At 33.2% G+C, this 26400-nt stretch overlaps 1 long non-coding RNA gene across 1 annotated transcript; it reads right to left on the bottom strand.

Annotated features, from left to right (window-relative positions):
• Positions 1–4513: 4513 nt before the first annotated feature.
• Positions 4514–21683, bottom strand: LOC145263595 (uncharacterized). Its single transcript, XR_013864577.1, has 2 exons — positions 21392–21683; positions 4514–9240 (listed from the first exon to the last, which is right to left on the bottom strand). It is a non-coding gene; the product is annotated as an uncharacterized LOC145263595 (long non-coding RNA).
• Positions 21684–26400: the final 4717 nt, after the last annotated feature.

The raw sequence follows: 26400 nt of genomic DNA, 5'->3' as shown, positions 1-26400 counted from the left end.
GTCGTGGTAAGATATCAGGCTTTTTTTCACCTTTGCCTCAAGGCTTAGGGTTCAATTCTACATGCTGCTAAAATGTTTTTTTTTCTGTTACACCTCCAAACACCCGGGCAACACTGGTCACCCCCGCTAGTCTATTATATAAAAGTTAAACTGTGTGTGTGTGTGTTTGTGTGTGTATGCATTTTTTGTATGTCTGGCAAAGGCTTTGGGGAGGGGCTCTGTGGGGGGGGGTTCACTAATTCTTACAACTTTTTATATACCTTCTAGATTGTAATATTTCCGATTTATGAAACAAGGTTGTCTAAATCTTTTATTTGAGCAACTTTTATGTTATAAAATTCATTCTGTGATTTCATTTCTCTATGGCATGATGTATGACCTGGAAAACCCCACCTTGACGTTCATTTAACCATCTGCTTTTTTAAAAGTTTAATTTCAACAATTATCACTTCTTTCCCCTCATAGCATTGTGGTAAGTTATCGGGCTATTCACATCAAGGCTTTGAGTTTGATCCTACCTCCCTACCAAAACTTTTCTTTTTCTTTTACACCAACAAACACCCGGGCAACGCCGGGCCCTCCCGTTAGTTATTTCTAATAAGTCAAGCTCAGCAAATAGCAGGAGAATTGCTTCCCAACACCCTGGAAAATCTTATCAGTATGCCCTGTATTTAATAATTCAGGTGATCAGTCATCTCCCTCTCAGTACAGACCAATAAGTCCCCTGTGCGTCTTGAGTAAATTACTTGAATCTGTGTTAAATAGAGAAGTAGTCAACCACCTCAGCAAAAGTAACCTTCTTAGTGACATGCAATATGGTTTCCGTTCTGCTAGATCTACAGCAGGTGCTTATTTCTCATAGGATTAGTGAAACTCTCAATGGAAGCTTCCTTTCTATGACAATTGCTCTTGACATATCAAAGGCTTTTGATAGGGTATGGCATAAAGGTCTACTTCACAAGATCTTCAGCTATGGTATAGCTGGAAATGTCTTTTCAATTATTAAATCATTTCTCTCTGATAGGTTCATAAGAATAGTGGTTGATGAGTAGAAATCAGAAGCTCACAGTATTAATGCTGGAGTCCCTAAGGGGTCCATTCTGTGTCCAACTCTCTTCCTGATCTAAATTTATGATCTTCCAAATCATATCCTTAGATCATTCGTAGACATTTTTGCTGACAACACTACCATCTATGGCAGCACATCAAAGGCCGTAAACAACCAAGTTCTCTTTGATTCTTTCTCCTCTGATACAATGTGGTACAATGTACAATGGGGAAAAAAGTGGCTGGTTACTTTTAATGCATCTAAAACCAAGCTTCTATCTTTATATCATCAATGCTCGGATCCCTATCTGGTATCAATTGCAATGAATGGCTCTTGTCTTGGGAAGGCTCTATGTTTTGACAAGCTTCTGAGCTTGACCTTTATTACTGATCTAAAATAGAATATGTACATCAAATCCGTTGCCAAGGTTGCTAGAAAAATGATGGGATTCTTCTATCGATCCAATAGATATCTCACTGCTGATGCAATTCTCTACCTATATAAGAACCAGGTACGTCCAAGGATGGAGTATTGCTGTCACATCTGGACAGGAGCTGTTAGGAAGACCTTATACTGCCTTGACAGAGTTCAGAATAGATTCATAGCCTAGTGGGGGATGCCCTTTTCTCTTCCCTGCAACCGCTTTATCATAGAAGAGACGTCGCGAGCCTGTCTCTGTTTTATTATTTTCGTTGCAAGTGCTCGTCTGAGCTCCAACCTATGGTCCCTCTCGCCAAATATTCACACGAAACATGCGTTTGGCTGTAAACATTATCAATAATTTTCCCCACTCTTTATTTGTGCCTAAACCTAAACATAGATTCCATGAACAAAGCTTCTTTCTTAGAACTGCACACCTGTGGAACTCACTTCCGTTTACCTGCTTTCCAGCTGACTACAATATAGCCGTCTTCAAGTTCAGTGTAAACAAGTTCTTGATGAGCCGTTTCCCTTAAGTCATTCAATTTACTAAATTTACACTTCTAATGATTGCTATGACATTGTCCTTTTAACCAATGTACACTCTATAACCCTTATCCTCGAGTGGCCTCCAGGCCTTAATAATTTGTGATTCCTTTGTTGTTTTTTTGCTTTTTTTAATCCTTTAAAGTTTTGTAAATATTTAATATTAAAAAAAAATGTTTTGTAAATATATATTTTTTTCTTTTAAAATCTTAAAAAGTTTTGTAAATATATTTTTTTAAAATCTTGCTCACAAATATTCGACTATGTCTGCTATTTGATGTGTTTACAAACAACCAACACCAATGTCAAGGTCGAACCAACCACTGGTGCCACTTGCAATGTGCGCCAGTCGTCTTCTGCTACAGGGTATCTATTCTTTACTTGGTCTGAAAAAATAACTCACTTGCAGAAGACTATTGTCCTGAGGGTCAGTAAATGTTATGTACAGTTGCCTTGGTATGTCACAACACACAACAAACAAAGCATAAAGTTAGTACAGCGATTTTAATTCATTGATATCATTGTCCAATATTTTATTTTATTTTATTTATTTATTTTTTGCTATATATAAAAAAAAAAGAAAGAATGCCTACAAATGTATGCGAACTAATCATATATTGGAACTCGAAAAATCTGGTCGACGCGTTCAGATTTTTCAAACAGCGCCGTTGAACAGATAAAATGTGACTATTTTTCATCTATGGAGACACATCTTTCTTCACGCACAAAGCTAGACGGCTAACGCAAACATGTTGTTTTTACTTCCTTCTGTCCATCCGTATTTCAAAACAAGAATAAACACAGCTTCCGGTGGTGTAACAATGCTTACGTAATGGTGGTATTTTCAAATAGTTATCTAAAAAAATTCTTTTATTTAAAAAATACATGGAATTTAAAATATAATTATGGATAAATTCTTAACAATGAAGAATGGAAGTACCCATTGAATAGTATTTTTATAGGTAAGTGATTTTTTGGAATTTATGAATAGATATATTTATCGAAGCAATTTAAATTCGTTGATTTTCTTTAAATCTTTTTTAAAGAAAACCGATGTAAAAAAATAAATATTGCATAATTTGCTATTAAACTTGTTTTGTTTTGTTTTTTAATTTGGTCTTTATTCCTTTAATTGAAAGAAAATTAGGGTTTGAATTACATTTTTCAAGTAGTTATAAGCTTGGAAAGATAGGAGGCCGAATTATTCAATTTTTTCACGCATTTTTAATGTTGGTTTCTGACACTGCTAGTGCTGTTCTGTTTGCTATATTCTCTGTGATAAATATCCAAGTCGGAAAACAGGTAGACCACATAGTAGTGTTATCTGGCGAGTAAGGAGTTAAACGATACAATGCCTGAATGTTCGAAAATGACCCTGACCGAACAGATCCAAAGATTATTTGACAAAAATTTGAGGAACGACTGGAACCTCAGGTTAATGGCAGTCTTGCAACTTTCAGTTGATTCCGGCAAACTCGAAAGTAAGTGTAACAACTCTAGAAGGGTCACATCAGAATTTACACCGTCAAATCATGTGTTATTTTGTTATTGAACGAATAAAGTAAACTGGCCCTCTTGCAGTTTAGCCAAATGGAAATTAGGAAGATAGAAAAGGAACAGCAGTTGTTTGCCACCGGTTGAAAGAATGCAATTTGATTGGATAGAGAAATTATGACGTCATTATCATGAAATATTGATAAAATTTAAAAATTGAAATTGTTGAAAAAGAATTGGAAAAGAATTTAATAACTAAGAATTTAATAATTAATAGTATTTTTAGAATTTTAAAAAAATGTTTAAGTTCAGATAGAATTTAAGAATTGAAATTATTGTAAAAGAATTTAATAAGCATTTAATAATAGTATAAAAATAATTAATGTAGAAGCATTTCTAAAAGAGTTAAAGTCATTTAAGTAACAATTTGATCGCTGACTTATAGTGAACTATTTTGCTTTTATTTTAAATTTAAAAAACGTTAATTAGCTCTCTAGTTAAAAGAATTTTTAAAGTTCAGATAGAATTTAAGAATTGAAAGTATTTTTTATATATTCATAACTATTTATTTAACAGAATAAAAGAAACATTTTTAGAAAGTATATTATTGTCTTAACAGAACAAAATATAATATAAAAAACTGAAACTTTGTCGTGTGTAAAGCATAAAACTTGAAATAAAATACTTTTAAAACATATTTTAAAATATCTAAATATTAATAAAAATTAAAAAAAAAAAGGCCCTCTTGCACTTTAGGCAACTGGAAATTAGGAAGATAGAAAAGGAACAGCAGTCGTCTGACACCGGTTGAAAGAATGCCATTGATTGGATAGATAAATTATAACGTCATTTTATAAATAAATAAACAATTTCTTAAACAATTTTTTACGCGTAATTTTAATTAATTAGAAACGATAAAAAGATACGATATTGAAATTGAGAGTATTAGAAAACAATCTTTTTTTAATAAATGATTGTTTTAGAAATAAATAAATACATGCATGATAAAAAAAAGTACTTTTTTTATTTAGTATAAAACAGGGTTTTTTTTAATCAACCAAAGATAATTATAACTGATACTGTTCTCTGATACATATTATTATTATACGCGGAAATATTTTCATCGATTTCCTTCTCCGCCACACAAATTCCAACAAATGTAAATTGAACATTTCTTTCGTAGTTCCTAATAGGCTACGCAGTTTCCTTTTTCCGTGTGACCACAAACCTTCTATGGTTTGTGTGTGAGTTTCATCATGGGGATCAACGAAGTTATCCTCATGAATCACTTTATCGTGTTCATAAAAACCATGATCAAAGCCTTCAAAAATTCTTTAACTGGAGAGCTAATTAACATTTTTAAATTTAAAATAAAAGTAAAATAGTTCATTATAAATCAGCGATCGAATTGTTACTTAAATGACTTTAACTCTTTTAAAATGCTTCTACATTAATTATTTTTATACTATTATTAAATACTTATTAAATTCTTTTACAATAATTTCAATTCTTGCCGTGAGCAAGTGGGGGTGTTGAGAGTAACTACGAGAACTCTTATCATGGACCCTTTTATGATTACCTCCCTTTTACGTTGTAATTTCATGACCCCTTTTTACTCCCCGCCTCCTCTCCCTGTCCCCCCCAAAATATACTTCTCTTTATACCCGTCACACGCATGTTAGTGTCCTGCTTCAAATCTTTGTTCCAGTTCCTTTTCTCTTTTCACTGAAATGCAACTCACAATAGTCTACATAATTCCTTTACATTCTCTTTGGAAATAACAAAAGGTTCTAAAAGGAGAAAGAAAAAGAAAAGGGATTATTTCCTTAGGAAAATTAGATCATATGATATCACTGGAAGAATACATAATGTAATCAAATCCTTCTTAAATAAAAGAAACATCCAGGTTATCCTCGATGGTCGTACATATAAACAATATGATATAAATGCAGAAGTACCTCATGGCTCTATCCTTTGACCATTATTATTCCTGATATTCATAAATGATCTCCCTGATAAATTGTTTCTGAGATGGGTATATTTGATGATGACACCACTCTGTATAACAGGCACGAGGGGAAAACAAATGAACACATATCTAAGGAAATGGCAGAAACACTAGAGGGTGACCTCCAATCTGTAATGGAATGGTGACAAAAATGGATGGTCACATTCAATGCTGCCAAGACTACGCTTGTTTCCTTCAATAATTACAAGAAACTTTCTCTACCACCAATAGCAATAGCCAAAAACACATTACTTGAAAGTACTTCTTTTAAACTCATCGGCCTAACGTTCACAGAGAACATGAGCTGGAATAGATGCATTGAGAGCATTGCCAAGGCTGTTGCGAAGGTGGGCTCTCTCTACCATGCTAGAAAGCTACTTATGTCTGAAAGTGTCCGGTACCTCTATAAGGCCACCATTCGCCCATGTATGGTAGCCTCTCACTCCTGGAAAGGGTTCAAAAGAGAGTCGCCAACCTGAGAGGTCCTGATCTAGGTTTTAGCCTCTGTCTCATCGACGAAATGTTGCATCCCTTTGCCTTTTCTACAAATACTTTAATGGTGACTGCTCTGATGAACTACAAGCACTTGTACCCCTTCGGCCTAAATACCCCTTGACAAACCCGACAAGCAGCTAAATGCCACCCCTGCACAGTAGAGATCACTAGGTGTAAGAAAGCCTTCTACTCCAATAGTTTCTTCCCCAGAATAGCTAGACTTTGGAACTCCCTTCCGGGATTCTTCTTTCCCAACTGTACTGACATGCAGAAGTTCAAGTGTAATGTGAACAAACATCTTGCTACTCATCTCCCTTCATAATATCCCAGCAAATTATGTCCCCGATAGTAATCCCCTACTTCAAAGTGGCACTGTGCATTGTTTGGGGTGAAAATTGAATAAAAAAATTATTTTTGTTTCATTATTTACCTTCTTTATATGATTCATACTCATAGAACTTTTAAAGTTTCCAACTACTTTCATTTCCTTTTGAATAAATTGTACATTTCTGGGTTCTTTTATTTTCTTTATTTATCTATTGTTTTACTATCTTTTTGTCTTTGCTCTTTTTTTTCTATTATTTGTTATCCAATAAAACAAATTTTGTTAAGGACCCTAAAATTCTGTCAAATGGTTAAGTCTGGCAGATTTCAAGGTTTTCGGTGGAGGTGAATCTCTTTCTATGCAAAACTTTCCTAGAGCGGATCAGATAACATCATGTTTGATACAGAAACAAAATACATCGATTAGATGTTGACTTGCCTTTGTTTTAGCTTTTGGGAGTTTTTAATGTTTTTGTGTTATCTGTGTGCGTCATACTATCAAATTAATGCAAGCACTGTGTATCGTTTGCTTTACAAGTGGGTTTAACCGCTTTGAAATCAGGTAGCTTTTTTATGCCCACTACTGCCTGCCACATGGTATTTTGGTGTGAAATGCAAGCTGAATCGACACATTCTTCTGAAAATTAAAAAAAAGTTTAATTGCTAAGTAAATAGAAAATTACATGCAAAGGAACTTCATAGTGTCTTTATAACTGTCAGTTGATGTGAAACAAAGGACAATGGTTGTCGTTGCTGTGGGTCATGAATTGGATGCATCCACAAATAACGACAACTGGACAACTGTATCAGCAAGGTTTTTCTTAGCCTTGTATAAGGCAATCATTTAATAGTATGTTTTCTTTTGTTTCTGTATATTTTTTCTTTTTAAATAAAGCAAAAGAAGTGAATATGTGATGAAGCATCTATAATAATTCAATAGACTTAGAAAATGTTGCATTTCCTAAAGAAAAGTTGATGGTTATAAATATCAAAGAGTTTAAATTGAAACAGAAATGTGTGATATTCTCAGTTGGTTTTAATATGTGTCCCAAAAAGACAAGAGAAGTTGCACCAAGGATGCATTTGGTGTGGTTTAACCCGATGTTGTTCTGCTGAAAAGTGAATAAAAAGGAGATAAAAATGTACTATTAGTGTAGGGCTGGAAAAATATTTAAGAATCGATACTGTTCCCTTTATGGCTGCTATCTGTATTTTGTTACAGTTCGGTCTTCCAGTATTTCTTAAGATTGTTTTTCATTGGGCCATTTGTCCATATCACAACCGGTATAATGTTGATTTCTTTCAGAGACCATGTTGTTTTTTTAATCACTTTTTAGGCTCTGATATTTGTTATTTTTCACGTTCAGCTCTATTAAGGCCATAGTTATTTGGGACAGTGACATCAATAATGAGCACAGTTCTTTTGGATCTGTTCTCTTTCTTTCCCCTTTAATTTTCTTCCTTTGAAGATTGTAATGCTGGGTATGGGGCAGCCAAACCAGCTGCCAACATTGCTCCGCTTTTTATTGAAACCAACCAAGAACTCTTTTTAGTATCCTCGCCGTTCCCTTAAGTGCAATTTTATGGATCTCTTTTGCACTTGGTTCACCAGGAATATTAGTTAGGTAGGATTTCAGGTTCTTCTTCATAAGCCCTGTGGCTCCTATGATAACTGGTATGATTGATATCTTCTTAAGATTCCAGTTTCTTTTCATATCATACATGAGACCTTGCATATATCATTTAAGGTGAGAATGCTGAGAAAATAGAAACCCACAAACGTGACAAGAATAAGTTTTCTTCCCCATGTTAGTTCTTAGAGATGAATTTATAGAAAATGCAAACCTAAAAATTTGAGAAGAATAACGTTTTATGTGATTTTTTAAATAAGAGTGTGTTTTCGCATGTGTCTTCTTAGATTGCCAATCTGAGAAAATGCCAAACCACAAACGTGACAAGAATATGGTTTCTCTCCAGTGTGTGTTCTCATGTGTGTTTTTAGATGAGAATTTATTGAAAACGCTGATCCACAGACTTGACAAGTATAAGCTTTCTCTCCTGTATGTGTTAGCATGTGCATTTTTAGGGAATAATTCCTTGAAAATGCAGAGCCACATACTTCACAAGAATATGGTTTCTCTCCAGTGTGTGTTCGTATATGATTTTTGAGAGAAGAGTTCATTGGAAATGCAAATCCACAAATGTGACAATAAAACAGTTTCTCTCGGGTGTGTGTTTGCATATGGGATTTTAGATGGTCAGTCCGAGAAAAAGCAGACCCACAAACATGACATGAAAACGCTTTCTCTCCCGTGTGTGTTAGCATGTGGTTTTTTAGATGAGAATTCATTGAAAATGCAGCTCCACAAACTTGACATGAATATGGTTTCTCTCCTGTATGTTTTCGCATATGTCTTTTAAGGATGGAAATCTGAGAAAATGCAAACCCACAAACGTGACAAGAATGAGGTTTCTTACTTGTGTGTGTTTGCATGTGGTTTTTGAGAGAATAATTCATTGAAAATGCAGGTATAGAAACTTGACTTGAATAAAGTTTCTCTCCAGTGATTATGTTCATTTTAATATGAGAAAAATATTTTCACCAATGCAGTTTCATCGCTCCATACTGACATTCACTTTTTAAAATTTACTTTTAACAAACTTACAGATCAGCTGACTTTTAACTTAAATTTCATGTGTATTTATGTTTTTAAATGTCCAACATAATATATTATTCTTTCACAAAAAATATGGCAACATTTATGTAAAACCGGCAAAATAGTTTTCTTTCTTCTTTGCTGAATTGGAAAATGAATAACATTATTTTATGTTTTAGTTAAAATTTCGTATATTTAAAACTGATATAAAAGTTTTATTTCGTCTTTGCTCAATAAGAGTCTATGATCTGTAAATAAAAAACAGAGTTATATAAACAGAATTACAACTGAAGACGGTCGAAGGTTACATCAGACAAAACATTGTGAAAAAAAACAACCATGAATGATAATAATAGTCCATAAAAATACAAATAATACAAAAAATAATAACTATCAAGCCTCATCTAAAAAATATTACAGCATCATAAAAAAAATAATGGAATGGACCGGGATTTATTAATAAAAAGAAATAGACTTGGTACTATTTTTCACCATTCACAAATGACATCCAGTGTGAATGCAACTGAAGACGGTTTGTGGTTAAATTGGCTGATATATGGTGGAAAAAACAACCAAGATGAGAAAAGTTTTCAAACAATACAAATAATACAAAAAAGAATTACAAGCGCTTGCTATTCATATTATATTATTATATTAACATTATATATAATAGTCTTTTATTTTTTTATTATATTAACATTATATATTATACTCTTTAATTTTTTATTATATTAACATTATATATTATACTCTTTATTTTTTTATTATATTAACATTATATATTATACTCTTTATTTTTTTATTATATTAACATTATATATTATACTCTTTTATTTTTTATTATATTAACATTATATATTACTTTTTTTATTTTTTATTATATTAACATTATATATTATACTCTTTTATTGATTAAATAAAACTAAGTAAATTGGATTAAAAATTTTTAAGAAAATATTTTTTAGTATAATTTTTATTTCTGTATAAATTTAATACTTTTTCTTTAATTTATAATCTTACTTATTATTCATCAATTAGTTAAACGTTTAAACATTAACATTTAGCTCCAATTGTAATATTTTATTTTAATTATTTAAAGAGTCTAGTAAATACCGTATTTACATAAAATCCTTGTAAATTATAAATTTTAGTATTGTTTAATAAATGTATGATACGGCTGTGGCAATGTAGAATACCGGGGTATTGTAAGTAATGTGACATATGAACAAAAACAGACAAATGAAGGTCTTGTTGATTTTATAAATCCTTGCACATCTATTTAATTTTCCAAATAAATCACATAAAAATCAGTAAATATGAACTTGTTGTTTATGTTAAGAAATGTTAATTTTCAGTGCTAAGAAAATCAACCACAAAGTAATATAGCCGTTTCAATAAACCATAAAGTGAAGTCTTTCTAGACTGAGGCAGCATTTAAAAAAATCTATTCATACATAGAAAGTCATCAAAACGTGCTCAATATCCTGAGAATATCTTCTTCTCTTTGTATCCTTTACAATAAAAAACTTTTATAGTTTTTCAGAGATGCTGAAAACGAATATAACATTTAAAAGTGGGACAAAGAAATAGTTATATAAATTTAACGTAAAATGAGCACCCACTTTTTGGCCATCTTGTGATATTTTGTGGGGGGGGGGTTAAATTTGCCGCAAACACATATTTTTCGAGATATTAAGCAATGTAATTTGTATATGTTATGCACACTTGTGTGTACACAAATGGTCACGTCTGATAACATAAGGAATTACATTGCTTAATATCCAGAAAATTGTTTGCAGCAAACTTAAATGGGATATTTGTTTCTTGCATACCCGAAACCCTTATAAGTCGTCATTTTAAACGAGATTATTAAGGTGGAAATTAAGTAAAAATTTACCCAAAAAGTTTTAACGCAGCCTGAAAAAACAAAACAAAAAATTATTACTAGGTGGCCAAAAAGTGGGTTCTCATTTTACATTAAATTTATATAGAAAAGTGACTCCTTTTGAAAAATAAATTTCTTCATATCATGAAAACTATTTCTCTGCATCACTTTTAAATGCTATATTCATTTTCAGCACCCCCAAAACCTCTAAAAGTCGTCATTGTAAAGGTGTTTTTGTAGTTAACATTGACCCTATATATATATATATACATAGACATGACAGAAAAGACATTCACATAAATATTTTCCTAAGATTAATATACGCTAATTTATATTTACAGATGAGAATAGTGCTGAAATAACTTTATAAAGTATTTCATTAAAATTGCATCTAACAACATTGAATCATGCCATATTAGAATTTCTGTGAGGACGAACCGTGGGTCAACATGAAGGTGGTCAGTCAATGCAAAATAGCAGGAAATCTTTCATTACCTCTTTCTTTTGTTAATAGAGTGATCGTACAATTTACAAGAGAGGAACAAAGAGTGAACAAAACCTCATGCAGCTCGCTCTCAGGCCCTCTGAAAGAACCTTGTGAAAAGAAATGTTGTAAAAAGAAATGTTGAAGAAGATCCTTGGTGCAAAGCCCCTGACAATTGATTGTTCATGCTTTTGGAAAACTGAATATTAAAAACGAACAATACAAATTAAAAATATATTGTTAAAAAATAGGTTAGAATTATATGTTGAGAATTCTTTTGTTGTTAAAAGTGTGTTTGGAAAAACATGCATAGCCATGTGAATTGGTCACGTTTGGGAAACACACTGCTGACGTCATAGACGAAGGGGGATTCTCAATATAGGAGCTATAAACAGCTGGCAGGTCTCTTCACAAACTGGGCTACTATGATAGAACTTTTCTTTTTTTTTTTACATGGAGTTCACTACTTATCAAGGCCCAATGGCCACTCGGGGATAAGGGTTATTGTGAGTAAAGTAATGAAAGGGATAGTGTAGCAATAGTATTGGAGAATTGGTAAGGTGTCATTACTTAGGGGGGGCGATTCATCAGGAATTTGTTTGTGTTGGACCTGAAGACATCCAGGTTGAAGTCGGGAGGGAAACAGGCAAGCAGAACAGCGTTCTATAGGCGTGCAGTTCTAAGAAAGAAGCTTTGTTCATGGAATCTACGTTTTGATTTAGGCACAGATAAGGAGTGGGGAAAATTATTGACGGTGGTTTCAGCTAATCGGGTGTTTTTTAAAAAAGATTGGCGAGGGGGGACCAGAGAATTGAGCTCAGACGAGCATTTGCCATGGAAATAACGATAGAACAACGACAGGCTTGCTACGTCTCTTCTGTCGGAAAGAGGTTGCAGGGTAGAGAAAAGGGCATCCCCCACCAAGCCACGAAGTCTATTTTGTACTCTGTCAAGGCAGGATAGGCTGTTTTTAGCAGCTCCCGCCCAGATGTGGCAGCAGTACTCCATCTTTGGACGTACTTGGCTCTTATATTAGGTGTAGGCTATAGAAACAAAATTTTTCAAATAAATGCCAAAAGTGGCTTATTACCTTCATTTATATGTAAATAGATGGGAACAAGTGATTTTTTTCAAAACGGGTCAAAATTGGAGGGTCGCTGGCCCCAAACGTGATTTGACCGTGTCAACGCGTAAAAATGGCCCAAATTTCGCCCCCAAACACACTTAATCACTTATTGAAAGCCACAGGGTGCATTTTTTTACTATAAATGCATTTGTATCATTAAATCTAACATTCCCATTGGCTATCCCACAAGTATAGGGCTTTTTAGGGTATCTCAGAGTCCAAAATGGGTCAAAATGACCCCAAAAATTAGCCAAAAATGGTCGGAAATCACGGATTTTCCAAAATGCACCTCCCATGGGCCCAAAGACACCTCTACATGGCAGAAACTGTTGGGAAATGCTTGAAGCAGGCACTCTCCTAACTTTTACACTGTTAATGAGGGGTATAAGGACCTTTAAAAGGGGCTAAATATGGCCGATTTAGCCAAAGAGAGTCAAAAAGTCCCTAAGAATCAACATAGGTTGTCAAAAAGGGGCTTAATTTGAGTTATAGATGGAAAATTACCAAATAAGGAAATGTTTTCTTTCTGTAACAATGCAATGGCATCTTTAAATAGACACGATAACATTGCATTGCATTAATTGTGAATTTGATTGAACTTTGCTTTCTTTTTCAGTTAATAAAATGCAATGAACATGGCTGGTATAGCAGGGCAGATTGACGAAGATTATAATTACGACGATTGGACTTATCTTCTGCTTGATTCTCTTCCAACTGAGGCTGAATGTGTTCAAGCTGTGCAACATCATGCTGCCAAATATGGTACCACGACACAGAAAAATCATATTCACCAGTTCTCCTTGCGATTACTACAATTGTGGCAGAAAGCCTTTGGAAGTGATGTTCGTTATGTTACAATACCTGGGATAAAACATAAACTTGATCGATTGCTAAAAATTTACAACAAAGATGTCTACAAAGCAAAGGGTTCCAGACGTGTGAATATGATTAAATGGAAACGAGAGCACCATGTCCTTCTCAATATACTTTCAAAAGATGTGAATCCTGATGAATTTGATGTACATGAACGAAGATTCTTTGTCGATCAAAAGTCTCTCTCTCGCAAATGGCTCATTGACACTTTCCACGTCGATATGGAACATGAACGGTTTCTGGCAGAGCAAGAACTGAAGAGCAGAAGACATTGAAAATTCAATTTTTGTCGTGCAATGTCATTGGTGCATGGAACTTGACAAGACGAAAACCAGTATTTGTGCTAGAGAATAATGATGTGATTGACGAGCTCTTTAATGCATTATATTGATATTTTACTGTTGAATGATTTTAAAGTAATGTGAAGTGAAGCTGTGTCTTGAAATAACAAAATAATTCCTTTGCTAATTACTCATACCTTTTATCAAGTTATTTAATATATTGGTTACAAATCGAGAAATAGCGAATCGAGGACCATTTTCATCAATTTTGGGGTAACTATGAGAACAATATGAATTCAGACTCTTCTTGGACAGCATTTTATTGACATTCAATGTTCAATTTACAATTAATTACTTTCTGAGAAGTTGATGTCGTAAAGTTACGATGTTTCTAAAAAGTATCATTGATGAATGAACTAATGATTCATATGTTATGTACCGTAAAGCGTAATTTTGTCATTTTTGGATTGTTTTGACCCTTTTTACATCCCCCAAAGATCTCTAAATACCCTAAATACAAATGGATAAGATAACAGGGTGGTTATTTCAGTCTTCCAACTGTAAAAAGCCATACAGGAGTGTTTATAGGAGCCCGATGAGATATAATACCTGCATTTGGGGGATTATCCGTGATTTTCGTTAATTTTTGGCTAATTTTTGGGTAAATTTGACCCATTTTGGACCCTTAAGATACTTTGAAAAGCCCTATATAGGTGGGATAGCCAGTGAGAATGTTAGATTTAATGATATAGAGCCATTTATGGTCAAAAATTGCACTCTGTGTGGCTTGGGAGGTGCATTTTGGAAAATCCGTGATTTCCGACCATTTTTGGCTAATTTTGGGGTAATTTTGACCCATTTTGGACTCTGAGATACCCTAAAAAGCCCTATACTTGTGGGATAGCCAATGGGAATGTTAGATTTAATGATACAAATGCATTTATAGTCAAGAAATGCACCCTGTGGCTTTCAATAAGTGATTAAGTGTGTTCAGGGGCGAAATTTGGGCCATTTTCACGCGTTGACGCGGTCAAATCACGTTTGGGGCCAGCGACCCTCCAATTTTGACCCGTTTTGAAAAAAATCACTTGTTCCCATCTATTTACATATAAATGAAGGTAATAAGCCACTTTTGGCATTTATTTGAAAAATTTTGTTTATATAGCCTACCCCTACTTATATAAATAGAGAATTGCATCATTAGTGAGATATCTTCTGGAGCGGTAGAAGGATCCCACCAGTTTCCCAGCGACCTTGGCCACAGACTTGATGTATGTGTTCCATTTAAGATCAGGAGTAAAGGTCAAACCCAGAAGCTTATCAAAACATGCAAGACTGCAAGAAGGAACCCTCTTCTTTGTCCTGCCAATATCAAGTGCAGAAAAGATTGGACTCGTGAGATGGTGGGCGACCTATGACCTTTTGAACCAATGTCATTTTCTCTGATGGGTCACGATTTGCATTATTTCTCGACAGTGGAAGGGTATAGGTATAGAGGCTCCCTCAGCAAGATTTTTACTTAAAAAGACTGCAACCAATACTGAAACATAGTAGTTTCTTGTGTATGTTACAGAGTACAATTTGGAGTCCTGGTTACTCAGATCTGGTGGAGTGCAAAGGAAGCATCAATTTTGCTAAATATATTTCAATATTACATGAAGGACTCCTACCAATATTTTCAAGTGGTAAAATGAACCAAGTTAACTACTTATTTATCAGAGATGGAGTTCATTGTCACTCTGTTAGTTTAGTCAAAATGGGATTAATAAACTTCCATGGCCAAATCAGTCCCTGGATATGAACGCAATTAAAAACCTTTGAGGCATATTAGACCAGAGCATTCAAAAAAAAAAAAAAAGCAGGAACTTATCTGCTAAACCTGAACTTTCAGCATTATTGCATCAGACATGGCAAGAAATTCCTCTATATGATATTCATCAACTGATCAATGCCATACCTAGAAGGGTCCTAGCATTATAAACAGCAAAGGAAATGTCAATCAAGTATTAGTTTGTCATGGTTTCAAAAATCACTGTCTCTATTTTTTTTCCTTCTTTCTTTCTTCGCTCCTGCTCCTTCTCTTACCGGCTAAACATGAGTGAAACGTTCGCCAAACACAAGTTAAACATTCGCCAAACATGAGTGCATTCATTGAACATGAGTGAAACGTTCGGCCAAACACGAGTGAAACATGTGGCTAAGCACGAGTGAAACGCATGAACATATATCAACAAAATACCAACAAAACAGGCGATTTAATTTTTACCCTTTAGACGAAATTAATTTAGATGGAATCAACAAACTCCGAATCTACTTTTGATTGCATAAATTTCGTTCTAGAATTAATTAGAGCCGTTTGTTTGTTTTCATGGGAACCAACCTCACTAATATTATGCTGGCAAAATGAATACGGCTCATTTTGGCCAAGTCAGGGCATCTTGCTCAGGGAGCAATGACTGACGCTACCAGTCACGTTGTCCAAATCTATCAGCACCGAAGGACTCCAGCAGCAGCAACAGCCATTCTCAGCAGCAGTTCAAACAGCCCTTATCAGGGCTAATAAGTTTTTTCACAAATGTGATTCACTAATGCTTGCTTCTTGAGACCCACCAGCAGCGAACTTCACTTCCAGTCTCCAGCACTCCTGACTCGCTCCAGCGCCTCCAGCTCACTCCTGCAGCTTTCCAGCCCTTGGTGCCTCTTAGCTCACTCCAGCGCCTCCAGATCACTCCTGCAGCCTTCCAGCCCTTGGTGTCTCCTGCAGCTTCGCCTGCCACCTTGCTCGTACTTGGCTCCCTGCCGGTCATCCGTTTCTTAACACTGATCCCTCCGTTCTCAGTGTCGTCCGTTCCTAAACACTGATCCCTCCGTTCTCAGTGTCGTCCATTCCTTAACACTGACCCTACGTTCTCAGTGTTGTCCGTTCCTTAACACTGATCCCTCCGTTCTCAGTGTGGTCCATTCCTTAACACTGATCCTCCGTTCCCAATGTCGCACATTCCTTAACACTGACCCTTCCGTTCTCAGTGTCCACCATCCGTCCGGACCACCTAGACGTCCAGCTGATCGTTCCAGACCCAGTGAGCAATCCTGAACCACACTACGTCTAGAGTACCTGTTTCCCGACCTTAGCCTCCAGTGACGTGCGGCCTTCCAGGCGACCAGCATCCAGATCCAACGATTATTTTTTTTTGCTTCCTTTAAAAAAATAAAAGGCGAGCCCTCGCCTTTAACTGAACAACCTGTGGACTTTAAAACAAATTCTATTCACTAAATAATTAGGAGATTGAATTCACTAGAATGCATTTTGGTTTGTATAATAACAAATGCCTAAAAAATAGGCACTGTTAAAAAAATGAAAGAAAAACCAAGTTGTTGTTTTTAACAAATTAAAATCTATTAAAATTCATTATTCTTGAACAACTTTTTTTTCCAGAAAGATAAAAGCCTGAATTTTATATGAAAATCAGAATAATATAAAACTTTTTCTACTATTTTTAATAGAATTTTAAATCCACCCCCCCCCAAAAAAAACACCATTCACTGCCATTTTTGCCTCGATGGATAAAACATTTGAATATTTTTTAAAAAGGTTCCTCCCTCCATTTTGGCCACGCTCTAATCCACCACCTTTCAGTTGCTAAACTTTTACCGTTTGCATGGTATGAACTCCTGGACCCTGGGACTATTTTGCACCATTTCACCGTCTTCAGTACTGTTTTCATACATGATGCATACGTGTGTACAAGATGTTTCTCAGATGTTGTTTCACAACATTTTGGCCAACTATTCCTCTGGCCTTTGTCAGGTGGTAACCGCAACAGGATAGGAACTCGATACTCAAAACATGGTGAGACGACAACAACTATGGATGGCAGTAATTGCTGAGAATGCAGTTTGGAGATTTGGAGTTCCTATCCCATCGCGGTTACTACCTGATGAAGGCCAGAGGAATAGTTAACCGAAACGTTGTGAAACAACATCTGGCCTTCGGGCCGTGATCAAAGTGTAGTATCTGTTCCGGCAGATGCTGCACTTAAGATAATTTGTACCAGTCAATGGAGGGGAAACCCTCTATACTGGGACAATTATTATTTTTGGTAACCAGAGTGCCCCCTTTTTGCCTACTTTTAGGGGAGCTGGTTTTTTACCTCACATTAAAAACGGCCTTGTGCCTAATTTGCTCAGTGGGGGAGCAAATAAATACCATCTGTTCCAGCAGATACTGCAAGCAAAGACCATATGTGGGGGCAAACTCAAATATAAGACCTTGGTCAATGTAAGGGCAACCCTTCATACCAATTGTCACTATCCAGCTCCCCTACTCCCCAGGGAGTTGGTCCCCATTTCCCCTTCACTCCTCACATTAAAAATCGGCCTTGTGCCTAATTTGCTCGGTGGGGGAGCAAATAAATACCTGGTCTTTGGGACAAGATCAAAGTGTAGTATCTGTTCTTCAGATGCTGCACTTCAATTTCTTGTTCTCGGTCAGTGGAGGAGAAATCCTTCACGACTGAGACAATTTTTATTTTTGTTCCTTTTTTCCACGTTAAAAAACGACTCTGTCCCGTGGGGAGGCATTGTAAATAGGAACATCTGAGAAAGATAAGGATAATAGTCCACAATAAATAAATAAATAATATACATCTCAATAATGAATTCCAATTAAAATATTGTATATACGATTTGGTACAGACCCGACCATGGAAGATCAAATAATAAATAAATGTGAATTCATAAGACCAAAAAATCCAACCTTGATTGTCCTTCGGGGCCCGTGGCGCAGTGGATAGAGATGTTGAATCTCTATGGATCCAGGTCAGAATTGTCTGAAGATAGCAGTTTCAATCCTACCCAAAGCCGGCCAGAGGCTTATTTGGCCAAAACGTGGTTAAACGACCACAACTATAGATAATGCCGTTAGGAGATTCAAAGTTCCTATCCCGTCACGGTTACCACCTGACGAGGTCAGAAGAATGGTTGGCCGAAACGTTGTGAAACAACATCTAAGAAAGATGAGGATAATAGTCCGCAATAAATGAATACTCATCTCAATAATGAATTCCAATTAAAATAATATATACATTTTAGTTTATTTTTAAATATTTAATTAGATCTCAAAAAGTCAAAAATGCAAGGAAGTCGACAACAAATTGCTGATCAGGTATTAACGTTGACGGCAATGCGTGACGTAAAATGGAATTTGTTTGCCCCCCCCTCGCCCCCAAAATATCTGTTTTCTACTATTGTCCATTTTAATATGGTTACATTAATATCATTTCTAATTCTCTTTATTTTTTGTCAAAGAAAAAAATTCTGTTTTCTAATATTGTCAATTTCGATATCGTTTCTTTTTATGATTTCTAATTAATTTTATTTGTTTGTCATTTTACGTATAAAATTACGCTCGAGTGATTCAATGAAAAAAAATCTAAACTGCTAAAAATCATTTTTTATTTTAATTCCTGTATTTAATTAAAAATTATTTAATAAGAAAATATTCTGTTTTCTAATATTGTCAATTTCAATATTTCATTTTATTTATAAAATGATGTTAATTTCACTATCCAATCCAGTGGCATTATTACTACCGGTGTAACAAAACTTATGTCCCATTTTCTTCCTCATATATTTGTTTCCTTAAACTGCAAGAGAGCCAAAAAATATTTTAAAATAATTAAATATTTTTAAAAAATAGGGTTTGTGTTACTATACACATAGAATCGAAAAAGTGGTTAAATAAAACAAATATATAACAAATAAATGTTATCAAAAGCAAGATAAGTTACTCTTCTACCTATCTGGAAAAGGTTTTAGTGGTTTTACTCACTTTAAAATGTGTAATCGGTTCGAAAATCAGTGTTTATTGATATATTTTGAAAAGAAAAATGACGGCATGCTTGCTGTTAAACACGGTAAGTTTGGGAAACTGAGTTCAAACAAACAAATTATACAAAATACTGTTAGAAACGCACCGAATGTGTGTAAGTTTGGGAAAAGGAGTTATAAATAAAAAACCAGTCAAAATACTGTTAGAAACCCACCGAATATATGTCCGCATATGTCACGGTAACATATATTGAGTGAGTTTCTAACAGTATTTTGTATATTTTTTTATTTTTAACTCATTTTGCCAAACTTACCGTGTTCAACAGCAAGCACGCCGCCATTTGCATGTTTCAAATACATCGGTACACACTGTTTCTTAGGTACGGGCAAAATTAATGCCGATGCTCAAAATGTATAAACATTTTGACCCCTCCCTTTACTTAAAAAAAATCACCAAAATTCAGGAAATTAACCAATTTTAATGAAATTTTCAGTATTTATCAAATAATGATCGCGGAATATAATGAACTAATTATTTTTATTCAAATCTTAGTTGAAATGTATTATTTTGTTTAAACAAAAAATACTTTTACTAAAGTTATGGTTTTCAGTAGTAAATAAAAAATGCAAGAATTTATTTGTGTTTTTTATATAAATAAAGTCTCGTAATTTGTAACAATAAAAATAAAATAAAATAATTTTTATAGGAACATTACGAAAAAAGACCCTAAATCCGTATTAATGAATTCTACATAACTCGAAGAAAAATGAATTTCTCGAACTACCGATATTACCATTGAATTAAGCCTTGCTTATTTAATATTTTCACACACAAAAATTACAATTGCAAAAAATATTTCTACTTTTTTTTTTTTAAATTACGGGTTTCGCATAATTTTTATATGCGAGATTTCAATAATTTCCTTGCTCGCAAGAATGTGAAATTTTTGGCGTAACATATTTTTTTATATAATACTGAACAATAATTTTTTTTTAATTAATTTAAAAACAGGAACATAGAAAAATAATTAAATTAAAAAATGCAAAAATTAATACAAACGTTTAGAAAAGGAATGTACGGATGCACGACTTGGAAAAAAAAAGAACTTCCTCCCTTTTAATTACATGACGTCATTTTCACAGTCTTTCGATTGCCTGAAATTTTGGGCCTTTGTAATTTTCGTGTTTACAAAATTTTAGTTTGTTGCGTTTTGCGAACGCCAGAATCACTCGGTTTTGGGTTAATTAATTTATGTTTTGTACAAACAAGGTGTTTTTCTTTTTATTTAATTCAATATCTTAGGACTTTACTTTACTAATTATCTTTGAAATAGACCCAGAAAACTAATATTTATATTTTAAAGGATTTTTACAATGAATTTATTTAACTTCAGCTGAATTGAGAAGCTCGCCGTGAAAACATTTTCATAACTTTTTTTTTTTTTTTTTTTTTTCACGTGTACAAATATTTTTTCCTTTTGGAAATTAAGTTCAGTCCTAAATCTTTCAAATACAATCAAAAAGTGGTCGGAAATCTACAAAAAAATTACGATAAATCGGCTTTCAAAACTAGGTCCCCCATTTTTGGCCGTACATAATGTTTCTCGAGCTGAATAAACATGTTAGATTAAATAAAACCACTAAAAAATATCCAGTTAGGTACAAAAGTAACTTATCTTGCCTTTGATAACATTTGTTTTTTGATAATTTTTTCGAATCTATGTGTATAGCAAAGCAACCCCGAGAAATATTTTAAAACTTTAATAATTCGTAATATCATGATTTGACGGTGTAAAATACCGATGTGACCCTTCTAGAGTTGTCGAACTTACTTTCGTCTTGTCCGACTTAGTGCCAAATTGCCCAAAGTTCTATAAACATTTTTAGCGATAAAAATAAACTTATTAGACAATATACTTACTTTGATACAGACATCTCATCAATAATCAGAGTTGGAGAAGGTAACTAATAACAATACTAACATATTATTTGCGAATTAAAAGATAAAATATAGGTTTAAGGGAATCGTAATGAAATTTAAGATGGCGGCAAGAAATCAACTCCGCAGAAAAACTCAGAGGTAAAATAAAAAAATAAATAAATAATGAAAATGACTTTGACAACACCACCGACCCTTTAAAAACCGGTGCTTATTCGGGAGGTGGTCTTTATCAAAGGGAGATAACTAGCACTTACGCGGAAATAATCAGCAGACCAAGGAAACAAATTTCTTTTTTTTTATATGAAGAAACGGCCAATGTCTAGATTCTTTCCAATTTCAAAAAAAAATATTTACAATAATGTTTTTTTTTTGTTTTTTGTTTTCGGGGTGCTGGAAACGAATATATGCCACTTAAAAGTGCCGCAGAGAAATAGTTTCCATGATATGAAGAAATTACTTTTTCAACAAGTTGGGATCACTTTTCTAGTGCACCCACTTTTTGGTCACCTAGTGATAATTTTTGTTTTGTTTTTTGGGCTGACTGAAATTTTTTTTTTTTTTTTTTTTTTTTACAAATGCATAACCACTTATCAAGGCCCAGAGACTACTCGATGATAAGGTTTAAGAGTAGGCACCTCCAAAACTGGGGGGGGGGCAGGTAAGTACTTTTTGACGAACCGTCATTTTAAAAATCTACCAAAAATCAGGTAATTATCCGATCAATACGAAATTTTCAGCGATTATTAAGAGAAGAATGAACTTTATAACAGTGTACTTATTTTTAATTTTATATATATATATATTTTTTTGCTTACAAACACCCCCCCCCCGTGTTTTGAGGGGGTTCCAAATATGCTTAAAATAATCATCTGAAACTGAACAAAACATATTGTGTTGTTGTAAGGGACAGAATTATAGATTTAAAAAAAATTGTTTGCATACCTTATTTTGACGTCTGAATATCAGAACTTCGATTGTGTTTAATTATCCCGCTTTTGAGTTTTGAAGTGTGAAATTCGGTGAATATGTTAAGTAAAATAATTAATTTAAGTTAAGCAAAACAACAAAAAAATTTTTTTAATATTTATACGAAAAAAGTCATTTTAAAATCTTTGATAAATAAATTAACAATTTTTTTTAGCGAGCCGAATAATGCATGACCATTATTAAACAGGGCATGCTTTGAAGAATCGATACAAAAAAAATCGATAAATATTGTGCACTTTGTGTTAAAAATAGCATCATTTTTTCGATCACGTTTGAAAACGTTTGCCGCCTTTCGACTACGGTGGACCAAACGCACTGAAATAATTTTTTTTTATTCTGCTTTAAATTCCCCCCCCCATTTTGGAGAGCCTGGCCCCCACACACATACACATTAAAAACCAAACTCATACAAATGGTCACCCATCTGGTACTGGCCAGCCTCAGCATTAATAATACATTGAAATTTTCGTCACTGAAAAATAAGTTTTTTGGGCCTGTTTGGTCCTCCATAGTTTGCTTTTTATCAAATACAAACGTAAACATTGTCGATCTAGACTCTAGATCGAGGCGAAGTAACTGGTTGCCTACATGAATAAGTGGAATTATTTGAAATCCATGTACTTATATTATAATATTTTTGCATATTCTCTTAGAAAATCATCCTAAATCTTAGTTAGACAACAAATAAATAAATTAATTATTTCAAAAACCTTTTTTTTAAATATTTATGTACGTTTTTTGTGCAAGACAAAAAATATCAATTGTTAACTTTTTGGGAAAATTTAATCTTTAAAATTTAATTAAAAATAGTAGAAAAAGTTTTACATTGTTCTGTTTTCTATATGATAAAATTCAGGGTTTTATCTTTCTGGAAAAAAAAAGTTACTCAGAAATAATGGATTTTAATAAATGTAATTTCGTTTTAAAAAACAACAACAACTTGATTTTTCAGCCATTTTTGGCGGTGCCTATTTAAGAGTGTACAGTAGTCAATTGAACAACATAGTAATTGTTAGTAATGGAAATTCGGTAAATTTGTTAACTTAAGTGGAACGGCTCATCAAGAACTTGTTTGCGTTGGACTTGAAGACAACCATATTGTAGTCAGCTGGAAAGCAGGAAAACGGAAGACAATTCCACAGGCGTGCAGTTCTGAGAAAGAAGCTTTGTTCATGGAATCTACGTTTAGGTCTAAGCAGGATAAAGAGTGGGGGGGGGGAATTATTGATAGTGTTTTCCTTCTTTTTTTTTTTCTTTTTTTTTTGTAAATTTTTACTTACTTTCCCTGCTACTTTGAAAATTTACCGGAATTACATTGTTTAATATCTGGAAAACTACTTTTTTGTGGTGTAGCATCCGCTATATACAGCCGGAACAAATCTGCAGCAGAGACATTTCATAGTAATCACCGTTTTTGAAGAACGCATGAAGATACACCATGCCCATCCACACACATGCAATAAAAGGACTGTTACGCATCGTGCACAGTAATACAACAAACAGTCTGGAATATTCCTGAACTCTCCTATATAAGCTTTTGCGCTCATAAATTAAATTAGTCCGGTTCAGTCAGTCTAGGATGTATTTCTACAAATAAAAACATTGCTGCCGACTCTGTCTTGTGGGGCATAAAATCACCAACATGACTTCACGTGCATCATACACCTAAATTCTCCACATGGAAAGTTACCATATCAAATGAGAATTAATTCTTTTCAACAAGTTATTTCACACTGATGTTTGCATAACATTATTTGAAATCCAGGTACTTATATTATAATATTTTTGCATATTCTCTTAGAAAATCATCCTAAATCTTAGTTAGACAACAAATAAATAAATTAATTATTTCAAAAACCTTTTTTTTAAATATTTATGTACGTTTTTTGTGCAAGACAAAAAATATCAATTGTTAACTTTTTGGGAAAATTTAACCTTTAAAATTTAATTAAAAATAGTAGAAAAAGTTTTACATTGTTCTGTTTTCTATATGATAAAATTCAGGGTTTTATCTTTCTGGAAAAAAAAAGTTACTCAGAAATAATGGATTTTAATAAATGTAATTTCGTTTTAAAAAACAACAACAACTTGATTTTTCGGCCATTTTTGGCGGTGCCTAGACTATCGATATATATTTTATTTAAATATGAGAAAACTTTAAAAATTGTATATGAAAAAATAAAAAAAATGTTTGATGTTCTTTGGTCTTTTGGATGGAAATAAAATGAAGTATATGTTTTAGTGCTACACTAGGAGTGTCAGAAGTCTCCATTACAAAAGGAGTGATTAATTAGACTAGCTATGTTTCGAAGCTTATAACAACATAAATAATATAATTTCAAACCCTAATTTTTTTTTCCAAAAAAACTAGCAAAGACCAAATTTTAAAATAATAACAGATTTAATCGAAAAATATACAATATTTTTTTTAATCGGTTTTCTTTAAAAAAGATTTCACGAAATTCAACAAATCTTAACTTAATCCAAATTTAATAAATATATATAAATGCCAAAAAATCACTTACCTATAAAAAATACTAATCAATGGGTGCTTCTATTCTTCCTTTATAAGAATTTGTCCATATTTATATTTTATATTCCATGCACTTTTTAAATAAAATAATTTTTTTAAACAAACATTCGAAAAGGCCGCATTTTCATTGCTGTTAGCAAAGCGGTAGGGGTATCAGAATTTTTGTAGGAATTTTTGACACCCCTAACACGAAACTGCGAATAAAATATTAAAAAAACTCGTAATTTCTCTTTTAAAAGTGGGTTGTTTATTTTCTTTATGGATTATACTTCCAAAATAAACTATTAAAGTTGCTTTAAAAGTAATAGAAATATTTTTTCTATTTTTTAAAAAACAGTAATGAATTTTACGAACTCAATATTTTTCAATTTTTAAAATTTGAAAATCTATCAAAATTTTTCTATTGAGTCTATTTTTACGCTATTTTCAGGGTCAATGTGAAATGTTATGCTCTTTCCAATAAACCGAATATAATATTTTAGACAAACGTTTTTTTTAATTCACGCCCCTCCCCCATTTTCAAGTGTCTATTAAAAAGTAAATAATTAATTTACTTACCAAAGTTTTATATATCACAAATTGAAGAGAAAAGATCAATAAATAATATATTCAAATTTTTTTTAAAAAGTAGTGTTTTTTAGAAATTTACTTGTAAAGTCCGAAGTTTAAAACCTTTTTTTTTTTAAACCACGTTATTTGTTTGTTTTTTTGTTTTGTTTTGTTTTTTAATGAAACCTTGGTCCTTGCTCCTTTAATTAAAAAAAAATTAGGGCTTGAATTACATTTTTCGAGTAGTTATAAGCTTGGAAAGACAGGGGGTCGAATAATTCACGCCTCCCATTTTGAAATGTCTATTAAAAAGTAAATAATTAATTTACTCATCAAAGTGTTATATATCACAAATTGAAGAGAAAAGGTCAATAAATAATATATTCAAATTTAAAACAAAAAAGTACTGTTTTTTAGAAATTTACCTGTAAAGTCCGAAGTTTAAAACCTTTAAAAAAACACACACATTGTTTTTTGGGTTTTTTTTTTAATGAAACCTTGGTCCTTGCTCCTTTAATCGAAAAAAAATTAGAGCTTGAATTACATTTTTCGAGGAGTTATAAGCTTGGAAAGATGGGGTGGAATTATTCACTATTTTTCACGAAATTTCTGACACAACTAGCAAAGCGGTGTTTCTTCTCTTTCTTCCAGTTGTGAAATATGGATACCTAAAAGGGCCATAATTAATTATTTCAAAAACGTAAAAACACATATGCATGAGCCGTCGTGATTTGTGCATGAAATATGGGTCACCGTACTTGAAAAATGATCACATTTCACTCATCACTTTTTGCCGTTTAAACAGAAACCGCTCGACCAATTTTCCATTTTTCTTATTCTCTAAAAGAAATACATGAGTTTTTGATTTAATATATTTTATTTCTTCTTTATGCAGTGATTTTTTTTAATCTAAAAAAAA

This window comes from Euprymna scolopes, chromosome 39 (genome assembly GCF_053919585.1).
Source record: "Euprymna scolopes isolate OS-2025 chromosome 39, ASM5391958v1, whole genome shotgun sequence".
NCBI classification, from domain to species: Eukaryota; Metazoa; Mollusca; class Cephalopoda; order Sepiida; family Sepiolidae; genus Euprymna; species Euprymna scolopes.
Note: the sequence above shows the minus strand (reverse complement) of the source record. Positions and strands in the feature narration are given on the sequence as shown.